Here is a 23,886-nt window from a genome sequence, read left to right on the forward strand (position 1 = left end):
CTATAGGTGAAATTCATTTACCATGAATCCTTGCTTGTTGACTTCTTTGGGAGATCTTGTTGCATATATCTGATAAATCTTTTTTGTTCCCTCTCTCAGTCCCCTATCTTAGTAGTGTGGATGATTGGTTTTCCCTGTGCACAGTTTGACTCCAGCTAACAATTGCATGCTTCTAGAAAATAAAGCTTTTCCGGGAGCATTTGACTTAATCCAGTTCATCAGCTCCACTATGTCTGGGTCATAAAATTTTCTCAATTCTGATAGCTCTTCTATCGTTCATGGCCAGAACTTACAGCAAAGATAGATAAGTATTAATATGGGTACTGAATACCTTACAATTTTCATCCTTTTTGGTGTGTAAAGATGGACCAACTTGAAAAGTAACACCTATAGTTACTGCTGCATAAGCCAAATGATGCACACATACATATGTGATGTTCCTTCATTTTCATGGTACTAGATGCCAAAAATCCAAACAAAATAGAGTGCACAAAGGTGTAGGCTGTTCCAGGCTTCAGTTCATTCAATGCATTTTCCCTTATTATCCATGGGCTGTATATTAATAGGACTAAAGAGGTTCTGAAGAGCAGCAACAACAGCCACTATCACCATAATGGAAAGAACAAGCATGTACACATAAAAGAGCAAAGTATGTGAGAGTCTTTCAAGTATTAATATACTTAAAGGGTAGAAAACCAAAAACTTTTTCACATAGGTACAGATTTGCAACAAAATCTCTTTTTCGGCTAAACCCAAATTTTGGCTTCAGAAATTTAAGTATGTGTTCATCTGACTTTAAGAAATTTTACCTCAAAAAAAAAATTTTATCTCAATAAAGCTATTGAGAGGGACAGCTAGGTGGCACAGTGGATAGAGTTCAGGAGGCCCTAAAGTCAGGAAGACCTGAGTTCAAATCCAGCCTCAGAACAAACACTTGACACTTACTAGCTGTGTGACTCTGGGCAAGTCACTTAACCCCAATTGCCTAAACAAAAAAAAAAAAAAAAAAGCACAAAAAATAAGACTATTGAGAAAAACTGTCAAACAGAACACCAGGATTAAGTGGAACAAAAGTTTCTTGGGCCTATTAAGGAAGCCTCCAGTTTTCAGATTTTCCTAAAATTTTCTTGCCATTAATACTGAGAGGTTAAAACATAAACAATGACCCAAGAATAATGAAATTAAAGAACTGAAGGACACAGGCCAAGAGTAAACTTGACACCTGTATTGCATATAGCCATGTATCCTCTGCTGCTCAGGGAGTCCATTATGAATAAAATTAATGCTTGCATCAGAATCACAAATTGATTAAAGTACCATGTCAGACTAAAGATAAAAGTATATATAAATACTGCAAGAAGAGTCAGCATTTCACAATGAGGTTGTAAGTATGGTTTAAGTAAACATATAATTACTGCTATATGAACTGTGAAGAATGGCATTACCCAATTCTCTCTCAAAAGAATGTGAACTCTACTCTTGTGGTATTTATTCTATTTATAATATGCCAGAAAACTGCTAACAGCCTTGACTACCATGTTCCACTAAGGGGCCAGCTCATTATGTGAAGCACTGTGACGTACATTCCTTGGAGTCCAAATAAAGGGTAGATATTAAAATAAACAAGTTCTAAATGTGTCTGTATAATATTAGCTCATTAAAACCTTTCATGATAGTTGGAATCTGCAGCACTGGTTTGTAATAAGGGTGATATAATCGACACATTGTTCTAAGTGATATTTCTTGCTCTACTTCTTTAATGTTAGAAAACCATAAATCATTTTCTTATAAAGTAGTAAGTTAGATGGAAGTAAAAAATCCAGCACAAAGGCCAAAAGTTCCAATAGTTCTAGAATATGACTGAATTTCCCATAATCCTCTTCCACTATAAAAACAGTTAACAACTGTCTTTCCAATTCCTCCTCTTCTTACTATGATAGATTATCCTCATAAACTTCCACAACTTTTATTTCTTTCCTTTACCTGTGTGAAAAATTATTTCTCTTGGTGATTTGTCTTGGAGACTCAGAGCTCCCAGACCCACCTTCTGCTCCAAAGTTCTTCAGAAGGACATTACTGGTAATAAGATGGCATTGAATCTTCTTTTGTTTTTTTGTTTTTTGGCAAGGCAACTGAGGTTAAGTGAATTGCCTAGCATTACACAGCTAGTAAGTGTCAAGTATCTGGTCTGAGACCAGATCTGAACTCAAATCTTCCTGACTCCAGGGCCTGTGCTCTATCCATTGCACAACCTAGTTGCCCTCAATCTTCTTATCCTAGTCAAACCCAACTCAAGCCTGAATTGGTTTTATCCTACTCATGTTTGGGCGGAGACAGATTCTTCTGCCTAAATAGACCAAGGCTGGGAATGATCTGGAATGATGGCTGGTTGATATCAGCCCCTGTTGAAAAGGTATATATTTCTATGCCTCCAAATCCCAAATCGAGCCATTTCTGAACTGGCTCCCTTAGATGGGCCCAGTTTTGGACTGAACTCTCATGCAATGCATGTCAAACCAGCTTGAGAGAAATTAAAATGTGGACACATGCACCCTAATTTCATTTGTCTCATTCTTTAACAGACTCTGTTTTTAAAATTGGGGTTCAACATTAAATGGTGCCATGACTCAGATTTGGACTGGAATTTTTAGGTGACTCTTCTCTCCCCCCCCACAGCCATGAGACTGGACGCTTACAAAACTTTTGCCTGAAGTCCCAGTCCTGAAGGAGGGTGAGTCTTATCCCCAAAATCCCTGCTCCTTATCTGTCAGACTCCCCATATTAGGTTGCAGTCTGTTTTTATCCAAGTGGCTCTGGGGGGCAAATACCTTAAGACAGATATCCTCTGTAATATGGCTATGGGTCAGTCAGAGTAAATTGACATGTGAAATTGTATTGTAATCTGAATTGGTTAGGATGTTAGGACCAGTCTAATTCTAATTATCTTTAAAATGAACTAAGCCTAAAAACCCAACAAGAAAATTAGATTCAGGCACATTCTGTCCTGTCATTCTGTCAATGTCTCTGTGCCTCTGTGTGTCTGTAAAATGTTTCACGTCTGTGCTAAAAGATTTAAAATGCAGCCAGAAAAACTTCTAAAGAACTTCTAAGGTCTGTAATTAGAGAGAACATTGGGAAAGAGCTCCCACCTTAGGCTTTCAGCAGGATATTAAGGTTTCTTTTTTGGGGAGGTCCCAACACTGGCCAAATTCAGATATCAGAATAGTTAGATATGAGTAATGGAATCAAAAAGCCCGGAAGTTGGGAGGTAGAATCAGTTAGCAAGCAGCTTTTAGACTGGTAAGAATCTAAACCAGGCAAGGGCTGAGAGAGAGAAAAACAGAGTTTGAATTCAGGTTTAATTAGATCCCAAAGCTAAAGTTTGTGCTTTCTGTTTAAATTAAATCTAGAGAACTGCCTTTGCACCCCTCTTGCCAGTATATCTGATATCAGGGCAATGTGTTTAAAACTGCAAAAATAAAGGTTTTGCTGTCTTTAAGGATCACTTTAGGATTTAAGTGATTTGTTTAGAATGTATATTAACATTATAAAAACTGTTTGTGAAGGGTATGGGAGAAATACAGCTCTCTTGATTTGTAAATTGTTAAGAATTAACTCCCTCCAGATTCTAACAGATGCAGAGAAGCAGGACAAAATTGAGGTGAATGTAATTTTTTAATTTGGAATGTAAAGGAAAGTGGAGGTAGTCTGAGTAATTGGGTTTGAAAGATTAGGAAAGAGAAATGAAGATTTGAGTGAAAATACGAAGAGTAAAAAAAAATGGTTAGGGGATAGATGGGGGTGGGGTGATCAGCTCATATGTTCTAAGATGCACCCCCATCCTTGGATGGTTCTTCTGGGTGCCTTTGTGCCAGCTTCAGATGGTTTAAGCATGTTGAGAGGGTGTGAGGAAATTTGATTTTATTTTAAGTAGAAAGATTGAAAATGAAAATTTTGTGGCTTGATTTGAAAACCAATAGATCAAGTTATAGAGGGTCAGAAGGAATTATGTCCACCTGCCTTTCAGGATAAATCTGTAGGAAGGTCTTACTAAGTCTAACATTACATAAATATTGGCTATGGTAAACATATTAGTTATTGTGATTTGAGATTATTATATAAAATCTTAAAATGTTTCCTTGTATTGTTCAATTAATTATTGTTAACCCTGGAAGCTCTGGAGGCTTATGCCTGGGGAATCTAACCACACCCAGTCAGCATTAATTCAGATTCCTTAGTTCTCTTTACCTGGGCCAAACTCTTTAGCTAACCTGATGATAACAGGTGTGATTTCAAACCAGTTGTTAAGGAAGTAGAGGAAAAAGTTATTCAGAACTGAGAATTGTCACTACATGTCTTTTTAAAGGAATATATGAATTTGTGGATATTTACTTTTAAAGGGTCAAGAGTATTAGACTTTTAAAAATTTTAAATGTTTTTCTAGCAATTATAAATCCAAATTTGATTTGATTTAAATCAAAAATCTGTTCTGAAGGGATAAGAACAGCATCTGAGAGTGCTCTTCCTATCAGGATTAAGCACAAAAAGATATTATTACTTGGCATTAAGAAATTTATTAACTGTATGGCTCCAAGAAAGTTCTATTTACCTGTTTACTGTTCTGTGAGGGGATAATAGTGGAACCCACTTCCCAGGGATGTTGTGAGGATCACATGATTGTAAAGTATTTGGCACACTGCTTGGCATAGAACAAATGCTACCTGAATGTTAACTTTTTAAATGTAATTGTTTAAATTAAGGTCACCTAATTGGTAATTAATTGGTTTTGTTTCAAGTTTAAATGTATAACTCTTTATGGTATTGTAATATTTCTAAAATTTCCTTATATTGTATAATTTGGCAACAATTATATCACCTATGTTGTTAGAAAAGCAATTTCTCTTATAATCTAGATGTTGTTAAATTAAGAATTGTACTGTCAGAAAGAAAAAAAAATGAATGGGTCAGGAAGCTTTTGGGTCATTCTATCTGACCATGAGTTGTAATATTTTGAAGTACTGTAATTTAAGAAATCATAAACTTCCAACTTTTGTCTATATCTTAAAGTGAAAGTTTCAGCTAAAATTATTTGGTTCTCATTTATGAAAATTAAAACTGTTAACTAAGCTATTTGGAGTTATTGTTTAAATCAACTATTTACAAAGATATTTTGTGAAAGGAAACTTGGTAATTATGCAAAGAAAGGATCTTGTAAAATCTTCTTGTAATTAATTTAATTTGTCATAGTAACAGGATAATTTGTAAACTTTTTTTATTCTTTTTTTAGACAAATATTTAGATTAAATCATAATAAGAAAAAAAGAAACATTATAAACTTAAATATAAAATGAGAAAAAAAAACAAAAAAATGCCATATGCACAGCAGAACATAAGAGAGGATTCAAAATATATAGCAATAACTTTTCATTTCAAGAAATGAAATTAAATATATTAAATACTATGCATTATGCTGAAAGCTATCTATTTTTTCTTTGCTTCCTTGTAGGTTTTCTTTTGTTCTGTGCTGTACACTTTTTACTTTGTTCTCTTTTCCCCCTCCTTCCCTGCTACCCACTACTCCAAGGCTACAACTGAGCATTGGATATATTTATATATAGATATTGATATATATATATATATATACACATTTATACATATATATACACGTACATACATATATGAACATATACTTTCCTTAAGAGATTCTAGGATCTTTGTGTTTATGTTTGTGCATATCTCCTTTTTCCTATCTCTCCTAACTCCTCTACTTTACTTCTACCTGCTACCTTACCCTCCTATTACTTGACCTACCCCCACTCCAGCAATCCCTGCTTTATCTTCCCATTCCCCTAAATCTAAACCCCCTTCTATATCCTCTTTTAAGCTATTCCCACACCCTCCTCTCTAAAGACCCCTTCTTTATCCTCTCCACCCCCATCTGCTTAGAGTTTTTTTCTTTCAAAAAGTAAACATTCTATCGTTATTTAGTCTCTTATAATTGGTCCTTGGTATATACCTTATATTTCTCTTGGCTCTTGTATGTTAAATCTTCTATTGAGTTCAGGGTTTTGTTTTGGGGTTTTTTTTAACAAAGACCTGAAAGTCTGACAATTGATCAAATGTCCATTTTTTTTTTCATTTAGAATTATGCTTAGCTTTGCTGGGTATAATATTTTCAGCTGGAAGCCCAGTTCTTTTTCTCTTTGTTATATACTGTGTTCCAAGACCTGCAATCTTTTAGTGTCGCCATTGCTAAGTCTCGTGTGATTCTAATTGTGGCACTGCTATATATATAAATTTTTTTTTCTTATTGCTCATAATGTTTTGTCCTTGATCTGGGGATTTTGGAACTTGACTATAATATTGCTATGAGTTTTCCTCATAGGATGTCTTTCAGATAGTGATTGGTGGATTTTTTTTTTCTATTTCTACTTTCCCCTCTTGTTCTAATGCTTCAGGACAATTTTCTTTACTTATTTCTTGTATTATTGTATCAAGATTCTTTTTTTAATCAGAACTTTCAGGTAGTGCAATAATTTTTATGTTTTCTCTTTTTGATCTGTGCTCTAGATCCATTGTTTTTCTTATGAAATGTTTCACATTCTCTTCTATTTTTTCATTCTTTATGTTTTGTTTTTTCATTTCTTCATCTCTTATAACTTCACTGGCTCCCTTTTGCCCAATTCTGATTTTCAAGGAGCCACTTTCTTCCTTAAGATTCTGGATCTCAGGGGCAGTGAGGTGGCACAGTGGATAGAGCACTGGCCCTGAAGTCAGGAGGACCTGAGTTCAAATCCAGTCCCAGACCAAACACTTGACATTTACCAGCTGTGTGACCCTGGGCGAGTCGCTTAACCCCAATTGCCTAATTAAAAAAAAAAAGAAGAAGAAAAGAAAGATTCTAGATTTCCTTTTCTAATTGGTTGACTTTCTTTTGATAATCTTGTTTTTCTTGTATTATTATTCTTATTTTTCTTTTTAGTTTTTCCTCAATTTCTCTCATTTGATTTTTAAAGTCTTTTTTAAGTTCTTCAATGAGTTCTTTTTAGGCAAGTGACCATTTGACATTTCTCTTTGGGGTAGAAGAGGGTTTCTTTGCTTCATTATTCTCCTCTGAAGATGAACTCCAATCTTCTCTATTCCTTTACCTGTGCATTATTTTTTGTAATAGTTTAGTTTTTATAATCACCTCTCATCCTGGGGTATGGGAGATGGTGCCTCTGGCCTCCAATCCTCTTCAGTTCTCCCTTCTGACCTTGACCTCAAACCAAGACATCTAGCCTCCTGTAAGTGCCCACAGCCAGTGGTATCCCACCCCACTGCTTCTGCACTCACCGGGCATGTGCTGGTTCCTTCTCACCCTCACTGAGTCTCTGCAGCACAGCTGGGTCTGGTGTTCCCTGTCAGCAGAGGTTCCCTTTATCTTCCCCAGGTCAGATGTCCAATCCCTCTTACTGTCCCTGAGGTACAATTTCCTGTGGGTGGGGCCAAGGCAGCCTCCCAAACCAGCTAACCCCATGGATTGCTGCTTGTTGTTAAAGAGGACCCTAGCCTGGAGGAAATCTCATCCTGGAATTTTTCTTCAGATCTTCTCCAATTGTCCCAAGAGGACCCCTCTTCTGCCCCTACTCTTATTTGTTTTCATGGATCTGAGTTTGCCCAGAGGTGCTATTTTATCTCTTTTATGGAAGAAAATCTTAAGAGTTTGAAATTTTCTGACCTACTCTGCCATCTTCCCAGAATCCTCTCCTATAAGCTGTTTATGAGAAAGGGAAATACTTTTATGAAGAAATGTTTTGCAAAACCTTTTGTATGATTTTTAGAAGGACTACCAAATTTCCATTTGCAAACTAATTTGTTGCTGTAATAATTTGATATTAATGACAATTATGTTCAAACCTACTGTGAATTTCAACTTTCATTCCTAGGTTTGTTGTGTCCTTGGACTGGCCTTAATGAGTGCTTTCTGAGAAACAGAGTCAGCTGCTCAATGGGAGCAGCAGCAGAGGTCTAAGGCTAGTAATTAACACTCAAGCAATTATTGTAATGAGCTGTAAGAGGGGAAGATCTTGCTGTTTTGATCAGAATTCATTCCATGGCCTAAAAATGAGTTAAAATTAGTGTTTGAACTTATCATATGTATAAGATTCAATTCCTGAAATATTTTATGTTGTTATTTAATCAGGAACCAGAACATGTGTAGGAATGTATGCAAACTACTTAAGGCTCACACTAAAGATGTTCCCAACCAACGGGAGATTATAGTCACATACCTGAAACTCTGATTATTGGAACTTACTATTCAGGACCTTATGGGACTGTTCACTGATGTTATTCTGAGTCTGACTCCAGGTATGGTTATCAAAGAATGCTACTGAGCCACTGATCCATGATGCCAGCAACCCTGTGGGGTCTATGAACTGCATCTATGAACTACATCTATGAACTACAGAGTGTGTTCTCATGGGAAACTACATGTGTTCTCATGGGAAAAGTTGGGAGAGCAACTATTCCACATGAGCTGAGGTAGGATTCTCTTGACTCAATTACTCCACTATGACACCTGGCAGACTTTAAACCTGGTGCAATGTAGTTGGCTGTCTACATAATTTCGGCCTGGAATTGACATGAAGTTAGGGAAACATTGTTCCCTTACTTTATTTATGTCCCTATTCTTTTATGGCAAATTTCTATAATCAAAAAGTTTTGTAAGCACAGTATTAAATCTATTAAATAATAGATTGATGCTGGAACATCTGAGGTTATTATAGTAAGATGCAAGTATAAGACTGAGCTATTTGGCCTAGAATTTTAGCCCAAATAACTAATTAAGTATTTAGCCTTGACATCTGTTGCTAGTATATATTCCTGTGTAAGTTAGGGTCCTTTAAATCCTCATAATGGTATGGGTATGGGTCAAGGACTTGTGAAACTAGGATATTATTTTGTTACTTAGTTAATATCATACCTGTCTCAGTTTTGTTACAATTAGTTAATGTTAAAAGAAGAATGGCTCATGGTCTATCTTGTAAATGTCTTAAAGGAAGTATCCACTTTAATTAAGGGTTATTTATTTGAACATGACCAGAAGTTGAAATTATTTTATTACTTGATATGTACTGTTTTAAGATTGATCACTCAATGTATTATGTAAGTATTGGAGTCCATCTTTTTATAAAAAATGTTCTGTTATTAATTCCTTAGTGGAATTTCATCCTCCTAATGGGGGAATGAATGTGAAGCATAAAAACTGGGTTCTGATTTTCGTGTTTTTATCTTTTTAGTTTCTTATCAACGTGACAATTGGCCAAGGTTCCATTTTTAATTTTATAATAATAGAGACATAGAGGTTGAGTTAACTTTCATTATTTGACCTGGTTATTGGCAAAGTAATTTAAAATTGTGTTACGATGAATTTTTTAGGAGATTTCAACAAAGAAAGAATACAAGGAGTCTTGACAGGACAGTCTGCTGAAGACTGCCTGAACAGCACTCTGACCAGAGGATTTCATCGGATGGTGTCCTGAGCACCAGATGGCTATACAGGATAGTACTTCTAAGCCTTGAATGGATAATTTTACCCTTTCCCTTTGCAACTGCCCCTTTGATTTGTCAATGCATCTATCAACTTCTCCCTCCCATTATACGTCCCCAAAACCCCTTGATGAAATGTTGACCATATCAGTTAGTGACTCATTGAGAAGGCTATGTCTCTTATTAGAATCAGATGGGGCAATGTGAAAAATTATTTCTCTTGGTAATCTGCGTCCTGGAGACTCAGAACTCCCAGCCCCACCTTCTTCTCCAAAGTTCTTCAGAAGCACAATACTGATAATGAGATTGCATTGAATCTTCTTATCCTGGTCAAACCCAACCCAAGCCTGAATTGATTTTATCCTACTCAGGCTTGGGTGCAGACAGATTCTTCTGCCTAGAAAGACCAAGGCTGGGAGTGGTCTGGAATGATGGTGGGTTGATATTAGCCTCAGTTGAAAAGGTATATATCTCTGTACCCCAAATCCCAAATTCAGCCAGTTCTGAACTGGCCCCTGTGCAACATATGTCAAGCCAGCTTTAGAGAAATTAAAACATGGACACATGCATCCTAATTTCATGTGTACCTTTCTTAGAATAGACTCTGTTTTTAAAATTTGGAGTTTAACACCTAATAGTTATCATGATGTAAGACTTTCATGATTTTTTCTTCAAACCAATACCATTTGACCATCACTGGGAAGCAACAGCCCTGGGCAGCAGCAGAAGATGGTAGTCTTCTTGGACTTGATGGGTCCTTGCTCTGTGCTCAGCAGTGCTAGGGAGGGGGGAGGAAAATGGAAGGTGAGAAAAAACATGTAGGTGCACACACACACACTCACACACACACACATAGAGCTGCACAAACCTGACAAGATATCCACAAAGTGCTGGGGAAGGGAGGTGACCCCTCACACTTCTACACTAATCCTTGCATGCCCTATTTATGTTCTTCACACCCCACACCCCACTATGCCTCTGGTCCCCTCCTACATGGCAGGTAGCTCAGAGAGTTCCCCAGAAGAAAGGGAGCAGAAGACTGGGAAGGAGGAACTGAAGGGGGAAGAGGAGAGGGACTTTTTGAAAAAACTGGCTTTTCAAGACTCTCTTTCAGGGCCTCCTTAAGTTATTCTACATCTCTATGTAAAACTCCAACCTTACTTTTGATTTGTTCTTTCCACTTCTTTAATTTGGAGACCTCCTTCTGAAGAAGAGACTTTATTCTCAGCCTCTGTTATTTTCCTTTCAATTGTTGGCTATTCCCCTGAGAAGAGGCGAGTTTAGATTCAGATTCCTTCTTGGCTGTTTCAAGGAGTCATTAGAAAAAGGCATTCCAGGGGCAGTTAGGTGGTGCAGTGGATAGAGCACCAGCCCTGGAGTCAGGAGGACCTGAGTTCAAATCCAGCCTCAGACACATAACACTCACTAGCTGTGTGACTCTGGACAAGTCACTTAACCCCAATTGCCTCGAAAGAAAGAAAGAAAGAAAGAAAGAAAGAAAGAAAGAAAGAAAGAAAGAAAGAAAGAAAGAAAGAAAGAAAGAAAGAAAGAAAGAAAGAAAGAAAAAGGCATCCCCATGCAGAGTCCTTCATCTGGGGGCCAGCAGAATCAAGAGGAAGCCAAAAAAGTTAATTCTGTTGTGATCAAAAGAGCCCCACTGTAACCAGCAGTGTCCAGGGTCAAATTTGGTTAACTTCTATCAATTATTCAAGTACTCACAAATACACAGTTCGTAATTTGAGAACATGTCATCTCCTTGGTGGGACCTGCCAGAGTAGACCCAAAATTGCATGGGAGTCTTTTAACAAACCCTCAATCAAAAAGTCATGGACTCAGTAAAAAGAGACAGGAGTTTAGGGATTTGAGAGATCACTTACCCAGACCAAACTGCCAAGTTGAATCCAGCCTGGAAACAAGGGGTCTGTGCTAGTACCAGGTGTCCTAGGTTGAAAATGGTGCCCAGCAGGAGTAGCCTTTGAATCCCACTTCTGACACCAAAAATGTTCATCTGAAATAGAGAGGACAAAGTAGCAACAACAAGAGGAAAAAGAATTGCAATTCAGGATACCATGCAGCATCAAAGTACTAGAGTACCTGGGATGGGCAGAAGGGGAAAGGTTTAAATACATTTCATAGGGAGGGAGTTTCACAGGAGACACCACCTAAAGAAGCTATTGCATAAATTGTTTTGCATAGTTACCAAAAGTCCATAGAGAAGGCTGGAGAGGCTCAGGGAGTAGTGATCTGGTCAGAATAGCAGGTGTCAGGTGCAGCAACTGGGAGTTTCCAGAGATATCACAAGACTAACTGCAACTGCTTATAACCTTCTCTAGTCATGGAGTCATTGAAGTCAGGGTCGGGTAGCCCCTTCTGATGCCTGCATTCAACAACAGTAAATATCCTGTGCTTAAACAATAAAGCAGTATTGTAAAAGACAGAAATTCAAATCATGGAAACAATACCAATGATTTTTTCTTTTATCAACACAATTTTATAGACAGATAGAAATAGATATGTGTGTATACATATATATGTGTATGTATACATATATGCATGTATATGCATATTGTGTGTGCATACACACACAAAAAAACCACTCAGATTTTCAAGATTGATTATTACAATATCAATCATTGTAGCAATTACACAACAGTAGGATGAAGACAAGCCAGAATAAGTCTATTACACCTCCAGAAAAACAATAAAACAAAATAAAAAATTCTAGTATACAACAGGAAGAACAAAATTATCTGTGACTCCAAAGAAAATCTATTTCCTATGAAGAGAGGAAAAAATTTTAAATGCTAACAAAATATGTTTTCCAGAATGTGAAGTCAAAATCTACTTCTGAAACAAAAACTGACCACAGGGGGAAAAAGGTATCATAAACTATCTCACCAAGTTTAAAAAAATTTTCCCAGGCTTTTTTCTACTGCTTGCCAGAGGCAATACTCATTTAAATTTAAAGGGGTAGGTAGGAAATAAAAGAAAGAAGTTGACCTCTGGATTCACCACCACAAAAAGTCAGTCTGGGAGGAAAGAGATCTTCCAAAATTTCACACAAAAATTGCTAACTTCAGTTTTAAACAGTATATCAGGCTGTTTGTAGAAAGTTCCTATTTAAACTCATTTGAGACCTGCAAAAGTATGAACAAATCTAAACAATGAGTCTTATAGAATTGAAGGCTAGAGCTTTTAGTAGCCATTCAATAAAAGCCTGAGGCAATCTTGGTTATTTATGTGTACTCAAATAGACCCCTTTTTGAAAATAATGGTCTTCCCTAAAGAACCAAAGGGAAGAGGGGGAAAAGTATTAGTTTTCAGAAAAACTAGCCAAAAATTCACAATTTCCTGTAAAAATAAGTGAACAAAAATTATATTCCTATTGATAGAGCTTTTCCCAAATGTAGCATGATAAGTCTGAGAGAAGACTGATACAAGGTACAAGGAAGAGATCCCAGGAGATCCCTGAGCAACTCCTGGGTACAATAATGATTGCCATCTGGCAGCTATATTATACACCATCCAGTGACAGATTATGGATCCAAGGTGGGGAGGACCAGTTGTGAGCACTGGCACTAGCTGTGACTGAGCATGGAACAAGTTCTAGGAAGTAAACAGTAGCTGTGTGGCTCTAATCCCAAGAACTGAATGCTGTATCCTAGACCAAAGGAAAGCCAGAGGTTCAGTCACTCTGAACCTGCAAAACTTTCCAGTAGACTGAGTTACTTTAAGGATTACAAGTGTTTATGAAGTAAATACTCCTATAAGTATCAAATAAAAGAAAAATGTAAATTATTTTTTAAATTTTGAAACTATATTTCAGTTGTTCGTATCTCTATGTCCCTGATGTTCTAGCATTGAATATCATGCATTTTTGTCCTTTCATAGATATAAGTGGATTTTATTAAAAACTAGAAATTATTCCTCAATTGGTCACCTGAGAAGACCTTCTTTTGAAGACTACAACTTTGAAGTGTTGTTCTATAAGGATAAAGATGATGTGGACATAGAAATAATAACATTTGGAAAATGATTTAAAGTCAAGGATGACACTAACCTTACAAAGCTAGGTGATTATAAGGATAATGGTTCACTTGACAGTAACAGGAAAGTTTTGAAGAAGGGTGGATTTTTTCTATATGACCCACTAATAACTATGTGTGCATTGTTCTTTAATAGGTATTAATGGCTTATTTTGAAAACTATAAATTTTTCCTAGGATAGTGACCTACTTGAAGAAATGAAGGCTTAAAGAAGTTAACTGATTTTCTAATATATATATGTAACAGTGTAAATCAAAGCATCTTTTCAAGCTTTGGTTGGCCACCTATGTTTATGAAAAGGTTCATCTTACCAGGTAAAAGAGATACTAACTTTGTTTCCTGGACTTGGCTTTGTCTCTACATCTTTTGCACAACCACTCCTCTAAGGGTGAGAAAAGAAATGATTTGGATATTTTAAACAAAAAGTCTTGTGGAACCCCAAATCCCAAAGAAGTTTAGTAGTTATTGGCTGATTTATAGTGGAGCCTTAAGAAATTAAAATTGCAATATACATAGAATGCTGGACTGTGGGTGTCCATCAAGGCTCCAAACCCCAAAACCAGGGAGGACAGTACAAAAGGATTTTAAGCTTCTTTGTTATAAAAGGCATGGAACCTAGAGACAAGAAGCTTCTGTTAAGGGGATGACATGCTCCATAGTCTAGCCTTCAAGACACCAAAGAGAATGTAAAGAAAGGCTTTTAGCTGGTCTCAGACAAGGATTTTTTAATTTTCTAAAAGGTGTCAACTCAAAATAAAAGACTACAAAGGCTTCAGTAAAAACAGTCTTTAATCCAGGTAAGGGAATTGCAATTCAGGACTCCACAGAGCACCAGAGTATTGGAGTGCCCAGGAGGGATGAAAGAGACAGAGTTTAAATGCACTTCAACATGCGCCAACCATGGGATCAGGGTCAGGTAACCTCTCTGATGGCTGCATTCAACAAAGGAAAGTTTGCAAGCTAAAAAAGCATGACAACACCTGAATTTCCCTAAAGGAAGCCAAAGATAGCCAAAAATTTCAGGTAAGCAAAGTTGGAGATAGCAGAGCAACATCCAGTGAGATAATCAGGGAGAAACTACAAAACCAATAGAGAGAAAACTTGGCTGAATCAAAGCAATGGCATTACTAGAAGATATCATTGACCCTAATCATTAGAGGCTAGCGTTGCCCTTCCATATGTACATTATAATACATGTGTGTCTTTCCATGTGTTTGTCCTTACTACATAGCTCCCTTGTGTCCACTCTTCCCAGTGATGTGCTGTATATTTGTGGGAAAGTATGCCCCAAGTTTATAGGGGAAATATTTTTTTTCTGTTTTTCTTTGGATATGCCATTTCATTAAATTACTTTGTTTTGATCTAATTACATCCTCTGGCTTCCCATAAAAGGTAAAAACATTTTGGGGGACTCAAGTTACCACTTTAAGGCATGGGAAGCTACAATGTTACTTGAAACTGGGGTAACTGTTTTAGGGAGAACTGCCCTGGAAGGTTGCCATTGGGAGCTAGAAGTAATATTACTAAAAAGTCACATTAATCAGGTAAGGAAATTAAAAAATCAAGAAAAGAAAGAAATATGTGAGTAGAAATAGAATTATAAAAGAATTGAGATAAAAGGCTCCAAGGTCCAGATGAAGACAATTGATCTTTTGATCTTTCTGCATGAAATGATGGGTCAAAGTCAACAAATAAATATTAGCCACAGAAATTCAGTTTTCAACTGAGGAGAGCCTAGAGGCATTAAAATTTGGCTCTGAATAGATTTAGAGCATAGAACAAGTCCTGAGTTTGTTTAAATACATGCAAGCAAGGAAAGATTCTTTATTCAGCACTACATCATATCTATAGTCTTCTGCATCTGTTTCCTGCTACACATTTGGTAATTTTTTTTAAAAAATAGTTGTCAGATGGATGCAATAGCAAAATGCAACTTACCCCTTATGAAGATAGCTGCATGAAGCATTCCCAATATTTTCTCTGGTTTCTTTGGGAAAATGTCAATTATTTAACTTTAGACTAACACTTATTAAATAAAGGCATTATTCTTCCTTGTTTCTAAATTATACCTGATCTTTCCTAACAGTTCCTGTTGGAATTAATTGACTGAAATTCCTTTGCCTTTTAATGAGAAATTCACAGTTTTTATCAGGAGTAATTTTTTTTATTTACCTTCACACCATTCTCCTAGGTTTCTTTGGTTTCTATTAGTTTGACTCTTTTGCATATATGTTTAACTTAATTTGCAAAAATGTTACAAGTCTATTTTCCTCACATTACTTAGTCTCTGAACCAAAATCATGGACATTGTTTTCATTTATCAAGCTAAAAAAAAATTAGTTTACAGCTTGCCATTTGTGTAATTCCAGCTGTGACTCACTCACCAGATAAAATTCTCAGAAGCAATCATTCTTAAGGCTAAGGCAGTATAGGAAATTTGTGATGATTTTATATGTTGACATTTTGTATATGAGGAAGCTCTATCCATAAAGCAAGATACATGATGACAATGGATTGGCTTGTTTGAAATAATGAGCCATTTGAGTGTAAATTCATCTGTTTTCCATACTAAAAAAGACTCTTCTTTCATATCATTATAAACAACTAACTACAAAAGTCAGGAACAAACAAAGTCCTGGAATACACTCTTGGTTGGAAAAACATGATTTATTTCCCTTGACTTGGTACAAGAGCTCATGGTTCAAGTAGAAAGCTTGCTGAATAATCCATATTAGTGATATGAAGTATAACATATAATGCACCAGTGTTCAGGAGTAGCTAAATTAGCTTATGTCTTATCCTTCTTTAAAGGAAAAAAGGTTCATTTCAAACTTCTGTTTAGTTCAACTAAACTTTATTTACATTCATGGACCAACACAAGGCAGATTCTGTGGCTATTACATAGGGGTCATCTGTTCTCAGGTAAACCAGTTCCTTTCTGTGCCTATGAGAATTCAAAATTCAGTCAAAAATACTCTGAATTTTGGTGTGGGGAGGAGGGGAATCCTATGTTAAATATAAAGCATTTTTATTTAACCTTTTTCTTAATCTGTGACTAATTTTTTCATTTCTCCTGATTTTTTTTTCACCAATCACCTTTTTCTATGGTATGTTGGTAGTCACCCTAAACCCCTAGTGACATCTACTGGTTAATCACTTGTGGCTAAGCTGAATTTGACTTTCTTACTCCACAAATTGGGGAAACCAAAGCAAAAATTTAACAAGTGCAAGGCTTTCACTGACAATTTAGCCACTGGGGCAAATAATGGGACTATTAAACAGGGAAGTGTGGTGTGATTTAGGAACATAATTTTATTTATTTTTCTTTTTAAAATTTAAATAATATTTTAGTTTTTTTCCCCAATTACATATCAAGAAAAATTTTAACATTCATTTCATATATATATATGTATATGTATATACATATATATATTTAATTTTAGTTTTCAACATTCACTTCCACAAGATTTTGAGTTCCAAATTTTCTCCCCATCTTGCCCCTCCTCCCACCCCAAGAAGTCTTGTATTCTGAATACACCTTCCCCTAATCTGCCCTCCCTTCTATTCTCCCGCTTCTCTTATCCCTTTCTACTTCTATTTTCCTGTAGGAAAGGATAGATTTCTATACCCCATAACTGTATATCTTATTTCCAAGTAGCATGTAAAAACAATCTTTAATATTTGTTTTTAAAACTTTGGGTTCCAAATTTTCTCCCTTCTTCCCTCCTCCCTACCCACCTTCATTGAGAAGGCAAGCAACTCAATACAGGTTATACATGTAGAGTCATACAAAACACTTCCATAGTAGTCATGTTGTGAAAAACTAACTAGGTTTCTCTTCATCCTATCCTGCCCCCCCATTTATTCTAATCTCTCTTTTGACCCTATCCTTCCTCAAAAGTGTTTGCTTCTGATTACCTCTTCCCCCAATCTACCCTCCCTTCTATCATCCTCTCGTTGTCTTATCCTTTTTCCTCCTATTTTTCTGTAGGGTAAGATAGATTTCCATACCCAATTGAGTGTGTATGTTATTGCCTCCTCAAGCCAAATCAAATGAGAATAAGATTCACTCATTCCCTCTCACCTTCCCACACTTCCCCTCTACTGTAAAAGCTTTTTCTTGTCTGTTTTATGTGAGATAATTTACTCCATTCTACCTCTCCCTTTCTCCTTCTCCCAGTATAATCCTCTCTCACCCTTTAATTTTATTTTCAAATATCACCCCTTCAACTCACCATGTGCCCTCTATCTATCTATCTATCTATCTATCTATCTATCTATACATATGTTTTTTTCCCTCCAACTACCCTAATACTGACAAAGATCTCATGAGTTACAAATATTATCTTTTCACATAGAAATATAAACAGTTCAACTTTAACAAATCCCTTATGATTTCTCTTTACTGTTTACCTTTTCATGCTTCTCTTGAGTCTTGTATTTGAAAATCAAATTTTCTCTTCAGCTCTGGTCTTTTCATCAAGAATGCTTGAAAGTCTTCTATTTCACTGAATATCCACTTTTTCCCCTGAAGTATTTTACTCAGTTTTGGTGGGTAGGTGAGTCTTGGTTGTAATCCTAGTTCCTTTGTCTGGAATATCATATTCCAATCCCTCCTATCCCTTAAGGTAGAAGCTGCTAAATCTTGTGTTATCCTGATTGTGTTTCCACAATACCTGAATTGATTCTTTCTGGCTGCTTGCAATATTTTCTCTTTGACCTGGGAACTCTGGAATTTGGCTATTCTATTCCTGGGAGTTTTCCTTTTGGGATCTCTTTCAGGAGGTGATCAGTGGATTCTTTCCATTTCCATTTTACCCTCTGGTTCTAGAATATCAGGGCAGTTTTCCTTGATAATGTCTTGAAAGATGATGTCTAGGCTCTTTTTTTGATCATGGCTTTCAGGTAGTCTAATAATTTTTAAATAAACTCTCCTGGATCTGTTTTCCAGGTCAGTTGTTTTTCCAATGAGATTTCACATTGTCTTCTATTTTTTCATTCTTTTGGGTTTGTTTTACAATGTCTTGATTTCTCATAAAGTCATTAGCTTCCATTTGCTCCATTCTAATTTTTAAGTAACTGTTTTCTTCAGTGAGCTTTTGGACTTTCTTTTCCATTTGGCCAATTCTACTTTTTAAGGCATTCCTCATCTCATTAGCTTTTTGGACCTCTTTTGCCATTTGGTTTAGTCTATTTTTAAGTTGTTATTTTCTTCAGTATTTTGCCTTTAGCAAGCTGTTGACTTGTTTTTCATGATTTTCTTGCATAACTCTCATTTCTCTTCCCAGTTTTTCCTCTACTTCTCTTACTTGCTTCTCAAAATCCTTTTTGAGCTCTTTCATGGCCTGAGACCAATTCATATTTTTCTTGGAGGCTTTGGATATAGGAGCTTTGACTTTGTTTTCTTCTGATTGTATGTTTTGATCTTTTTTGTCCCCAAAGTAAGATTCTATGATCTGACTTTTTTTGCACTGTTTGTTCATTTTCCCAGCCAATTACTTGAGTTTTAAACTCTTTGTTAAGGTAGGGGTCTGTTTCCAGTGTGGAGAATATACTGTCCCAAACTTCGGAGGTTTTGTGGAGCTGTTTTCAGAGATATTTCTAGGGACCTGTAAATTTTCAGTTCTTCCAAGGTGGCATGATCAAGGGCAAGGTGCTTACCCCTTTCCTGTCTCTGGTCTACAAGTGACCACAAACAGTCTTTTCTGCCTTGGAACTGTGAGAAGGATTCCTTCTCCACTGCCACCATAAGCACTACCATGCCAGTGTTCCTCCTCACCCCAGCACCACCACCCAGGACTGTGACTCAGATCCAAGCACAGGCAAAGCAAGAGATTCCTGCCTCAGCATCAAAAAATAGATCCCTGCAATCCCCCTCTGATCAGCCATTCGATTCCCCCTCAGTCTGTGGGCTGAGAGCTCTGGAAGTAGCCACCATCCCAAGGCTGCACTGGTCCTGGGGCCAGACCAATCTCCTCTCTCACTGAAGTCTGACAGACCTTTTCTACTGACCTTCTAAGTTGTCTTTGGTATTTGTAGGTTGATAAGTCTGGAAACTGCCACAGTTGCCCTTGATTAAATCCCCTCAGGACTGCTCCTGCTTTGCTGATGCCTGGTCTTTGCTTGCATGGCCCACACTGAACTGCACTCCTCTCCCAGTCAGGTACAATGGACCTTTCCAATCAACTATCCAGGTTGTCTTGGGCTGGAAATTTGTTTTGCTTTGTCTTTTTGTGGGTTCTGCTCCTCTAGAATTTGTTTAGAGTCATTTTTACAGGTATTTTGAGGGGTTTGGGGAAAAGCTCAAGTAGGTCGCTGCTTTTACTCTGCCATCTTGGCTCCACTCCTCCACACCCTTAGCATTCATTTTTACAAGATTTCGAGTTTCAAATTTTTCTCTTTCCCTTCCTCCCCTCCTCTCTTCTGAAAATGGTAGGCAGTTTGATATAGTTTATACATGTGCTATCATGTAAAACATATTTCCATATTTGTCATTGTTGTGGAAGAAGAAACAGATCAAAAGGAAATAAAACCATGAGAAATAAAGTAAGTGGAAAATGTGCTTCAATCTGCATTCTGAATCCATCAATTCTTTATCTGGATATGGATAGCATTTTCCTTTGTGAGTTCTTTGTACTTGTCTTGGATCATTGTGTTGCTGAAAAGAGCTGTCATTTATAGTTGATCATCACACAATGTTGCTGATACTGTGTACAGTGTTTTCCTGGTTATGTTCCTTTCACTTTGCATCAGTTTGTACAAGTCTTTCCAGGTTTTTCTGAAATCTGCCTGTTCATCATTTCTTATTGCATAATAGTATTCAATTACATTCATATACCACAGTTGTTCGGCCACTCCTCAATCGATGGGCATCTCCTCAATTTCCAATATTTTGCCACCATAAATAGGGCTACTATAAATATTTTTGCACATGTAGGTCCTTTTCCCTTTTTTATAATGTCTTTGAAATATAAACCTAATAGTGATATTGCTGGATCAAAGGGTATGCCCAGCTAGGTTGTCCTTTGGACATAGTTCCAAATTGCTCTTCAGAATGGGAGATCAGTTCACAACTCCAACAACAATGCATTAGTGTCCCAAATTTCCTACATCCTCTCCAACACTTAACATTTTCCTTTTTTATTATATTAGCCAATCTGATTGGTATGAGGTGGTATTTCAGAGTTGTTTTAATTTGCATTTCTTGAATCAATGGTGATTTAGAGCTCTTCTTCATATGCCTATAGATAGCTTTGATTTCTTCATCTGAAAACTTGCTGTTCATATCTTTTGACCATTTATCAATTGGGGAATGGCTTATATTCTTATAAATTGACTCCATTCTCTATACATTTGAGAAATGAGGCCTTTATCAAAGATACTTCAAAGATTATTTCCCAGCTTTCTGCTTTCCTTCTAATCTTGGTTGCATTGGTTTTGTTTGTATAAAAGCTTTCTGATTTAATATGATCAAAATTATCTATTCTACATTTTGTAATGTTCTCCATCTCTTGTTTGGTCACGAATTCTTCATCTCCCTGTTGGGAGACAGGTAGGGTATTACTTGCTCATCTAATTTGATTGTTCCATTGTCTATTATATCTTTTAGCAAGATGTAGTTACCTTCCTTATCTCTTTTAATTAGATATATTTTTACTTTTACTTTGTGTAAGATCAGGATTACTACCATTGCCTTTTTTTTAACCTCAAGTGAAACATAATAGATTCTGCTCTAGCCCCTTATCTTTACTCTGTGTGTCTCTCTGCTTCAAGTGTGTTTCTTGAAAGCAACTTATTGTAGGATTCTGGTTTTTTATCTAATCTGGTATCCACTTCTGTTTTGTGGGAGAGTTCATCCCATTCACATTCAGTTATGATTACTACCTGTGTATTTTTCCTCTGTCCTATTCTTCCTCCTGTTTGCCCTCTTTCTCATTTCACCCTTTCCCACCTCACCAGTATTTTGCTTTTGCCTACCACTTCCTCTGATCTGCTCTCCTTATGTCAGTCCCCAATCTCCTTTGCCCCCTTTATTTAATCTCCTCCCCTTCTACTTCCCTGTCAGGTAATAACAATTTCTATATTCAACTGATTTTGTATATTATTCTCTCTTTGAGCCAAAATTCATGGGAGTAAGGTTCAAGTCATGCCAACTGCCCACCTTCCCATCTTCCCCTCCACTTTATGTGAAATGATTTGACCCATTCTACATCTCCCTTCCTTCTGCACCCTTTGTACTCCTCTTTCCCATCCCTTAATATTTTTTTTGTCATTCCCTCAAATTCACTTTATACCCATACCCTCTCTCTATGTATATTCCTTCTATCTGTACTGTTAATGATACAATTATTGAGTTACAAGTATTATTTTCCCATATAGGGATATAAACAGTTTAGCTCTATTGAATCCCATTAGGTTTTCTTTTTCCTTTTCACCTGCTTATGCTTTTTGTGGGTCTTGTTATTGAAGATCAAATTTTTGGTTTAGTTCTGTTCTTCTCCTTATGAAAGTTTGAAATCCTTCCATTTGATTGAAAAACCATTTTTTCCCTTGATGTATTATGCTTCATTTTGCCAGGTAAGTGATTCTTGATTGCAGTCCTAGCTCCTTTGCCCTTTAAAATATCATGTTCCATGACCTTAAATCCTTTAATGTTGCAGCTGCCAGGCTCTGTGTGATCCTGATGTGACTCTCCAATATTTGAATTGCTTCTTTCTGGTCATTTATAGTATTTTTTCCTTGACCTGATGGTTCTGAAATTTGGCTATAATATTCCTTGGGGTTTTTATTTTGAAATCTCTTTCTTGATCCGATCCTTGGATTCTTTTAATGCCTATTTTGCCCTCTGCTTCCAGGACATCAGGGCAGCCTTCCTTGATAATTTCTTGAAAGATGCTATCCAGGTCCTCCTTTTGATTATGGCTTTCAGGCAGTCCAATGATTCTGATATTGTCTTTCCTGGATCTATATTCCAGTCAGTTGTTTTTCCCATGAGGTATTTTACATTTTCTGCCATTTTTTCATTCTTTTGAATTTGTTTGATTCATGATGTCTCATACAGTCATTAGCTTCTATTTGCTCAATTCCAACTTTTAAGGTATTGCTTTCCTCAATTAGCTTTTGAACTTTCTTTTCCATTTGGCCTGTACTTTTTTTTTTTAGGCAATTGGGGTTAAGTGACTTGCCCAGGGTCACACAGCTAGTGTCAAGTGTTTGGTCTGAGGCCAGATTTGAACTCAGGGCCTCCTGACTTCAGGGCCAGTGCTCTACCCACTGCACCACCTAACTGCCCCAGCCAATTGTACTCTTTAAGGAGTTGTTTTCTTCAGTGGATTTTTGTATCTCCTTTTCCATTCGCCCAATTCCACTTTTTAAGCAGTTTTCCAAGCTATTGACTCTTTTCATAATTATCTTGTATTACTCCCATTTCTTTTCCCAATTTTTCTTCTATCTCTCTTTTATGACTTTTAAGCTCTTTTTTGAGATCTTCCACGAGATCTTTCTGGGCTTGAAACCACTTCCTGTTTTTCTTTGGGGTTTTGACCAAATGTGTTTTGACCTTGTTATCTTCTTCTGAGTTTGTGTCTTGGTCTTCCCTGTCTCCATAATAATTTTCCATGGTCAGATTCTTTCTTTGTTGTTTTCTGCTCGTCTTTTTTTTTTTTTGTCTTTTTCCTTTCTTTTAAATTTGAGCTCTGCTCCCAGGGTGAAAAGTGTCTCCTGTTTCTTATGCTAGTGGCTGCAGGCCCTTGCTGTTTACCTGGTGCTGTGCTGATGTTACCCTGAGGCCCACAGGGGAGCCTCATCTCTGGTGTTGTGCTGAGGGTGTGGGGTGGGAGGTGGCTGGCACTGCTGGAGGATGTAGGTGTCCGGTAGCTTACCTGGTGCTGAGTCGGGGTCCTAGTGGTGGTGTCTAGTGTGTGCTGAGGCCACAGGAGTGTTTTTACATTTCTCCAGGGCTACACTGAAGCAAGTGTGTTCAGGCCTCTGGAGGCTGCCTGTTTTCCCAGGGCTATGCTGAAAGTATAGTGGGTCAGTGCTGGCTGGCAGTTGCCTGTTTGTTTAGACACCGATAGGGTTGGCATCTATCTACCTGTTTGCCTGGGGCTTTGCTGAAGCACATGGAAGTCTGACCACAGGAAGATGCCTGTTTGCCCAGGGCAAACTGAAGCATGTGGTGGTTGTCAGAGCTGGAGTCTGAGGTTCCCCTGGCTATACTAAGGCATGTGGGGTGTTTTGTTGTTGGCATTTAACTGCTCCACCACACTAGGGCTCAGGATCTCCCACTGGTTTGCTGAGGTGAGGA

At 37.1% G+C, this 23,886-nt stretch overlaps 1 pseudogene; it reads right to left on the minus strand.

Moving 5' to 3' along the window:
• Positions 1–23,754, minus strand: LOC114042433 (annotated as a pseudogene).
• Positions 23,755–23,886: the final 132 nt, after the last annotated feature.

This window comes from Vombatus ursinus, unplaced genomic scaffold (genome assembly GCF_900497805.2).
Source record: "Vombatus ursinus unplaced genomic scaffold, bare-nosed wombat genome assembly UNPS02014449.1, whole genome shotgun sequence".
Taxonomy (NCBI): Eukaryota; Metazoa; Chordata; class Mammalia; order Diprotodontia; family Vombatidae; genus Vombatus; species Vombatus ursinus.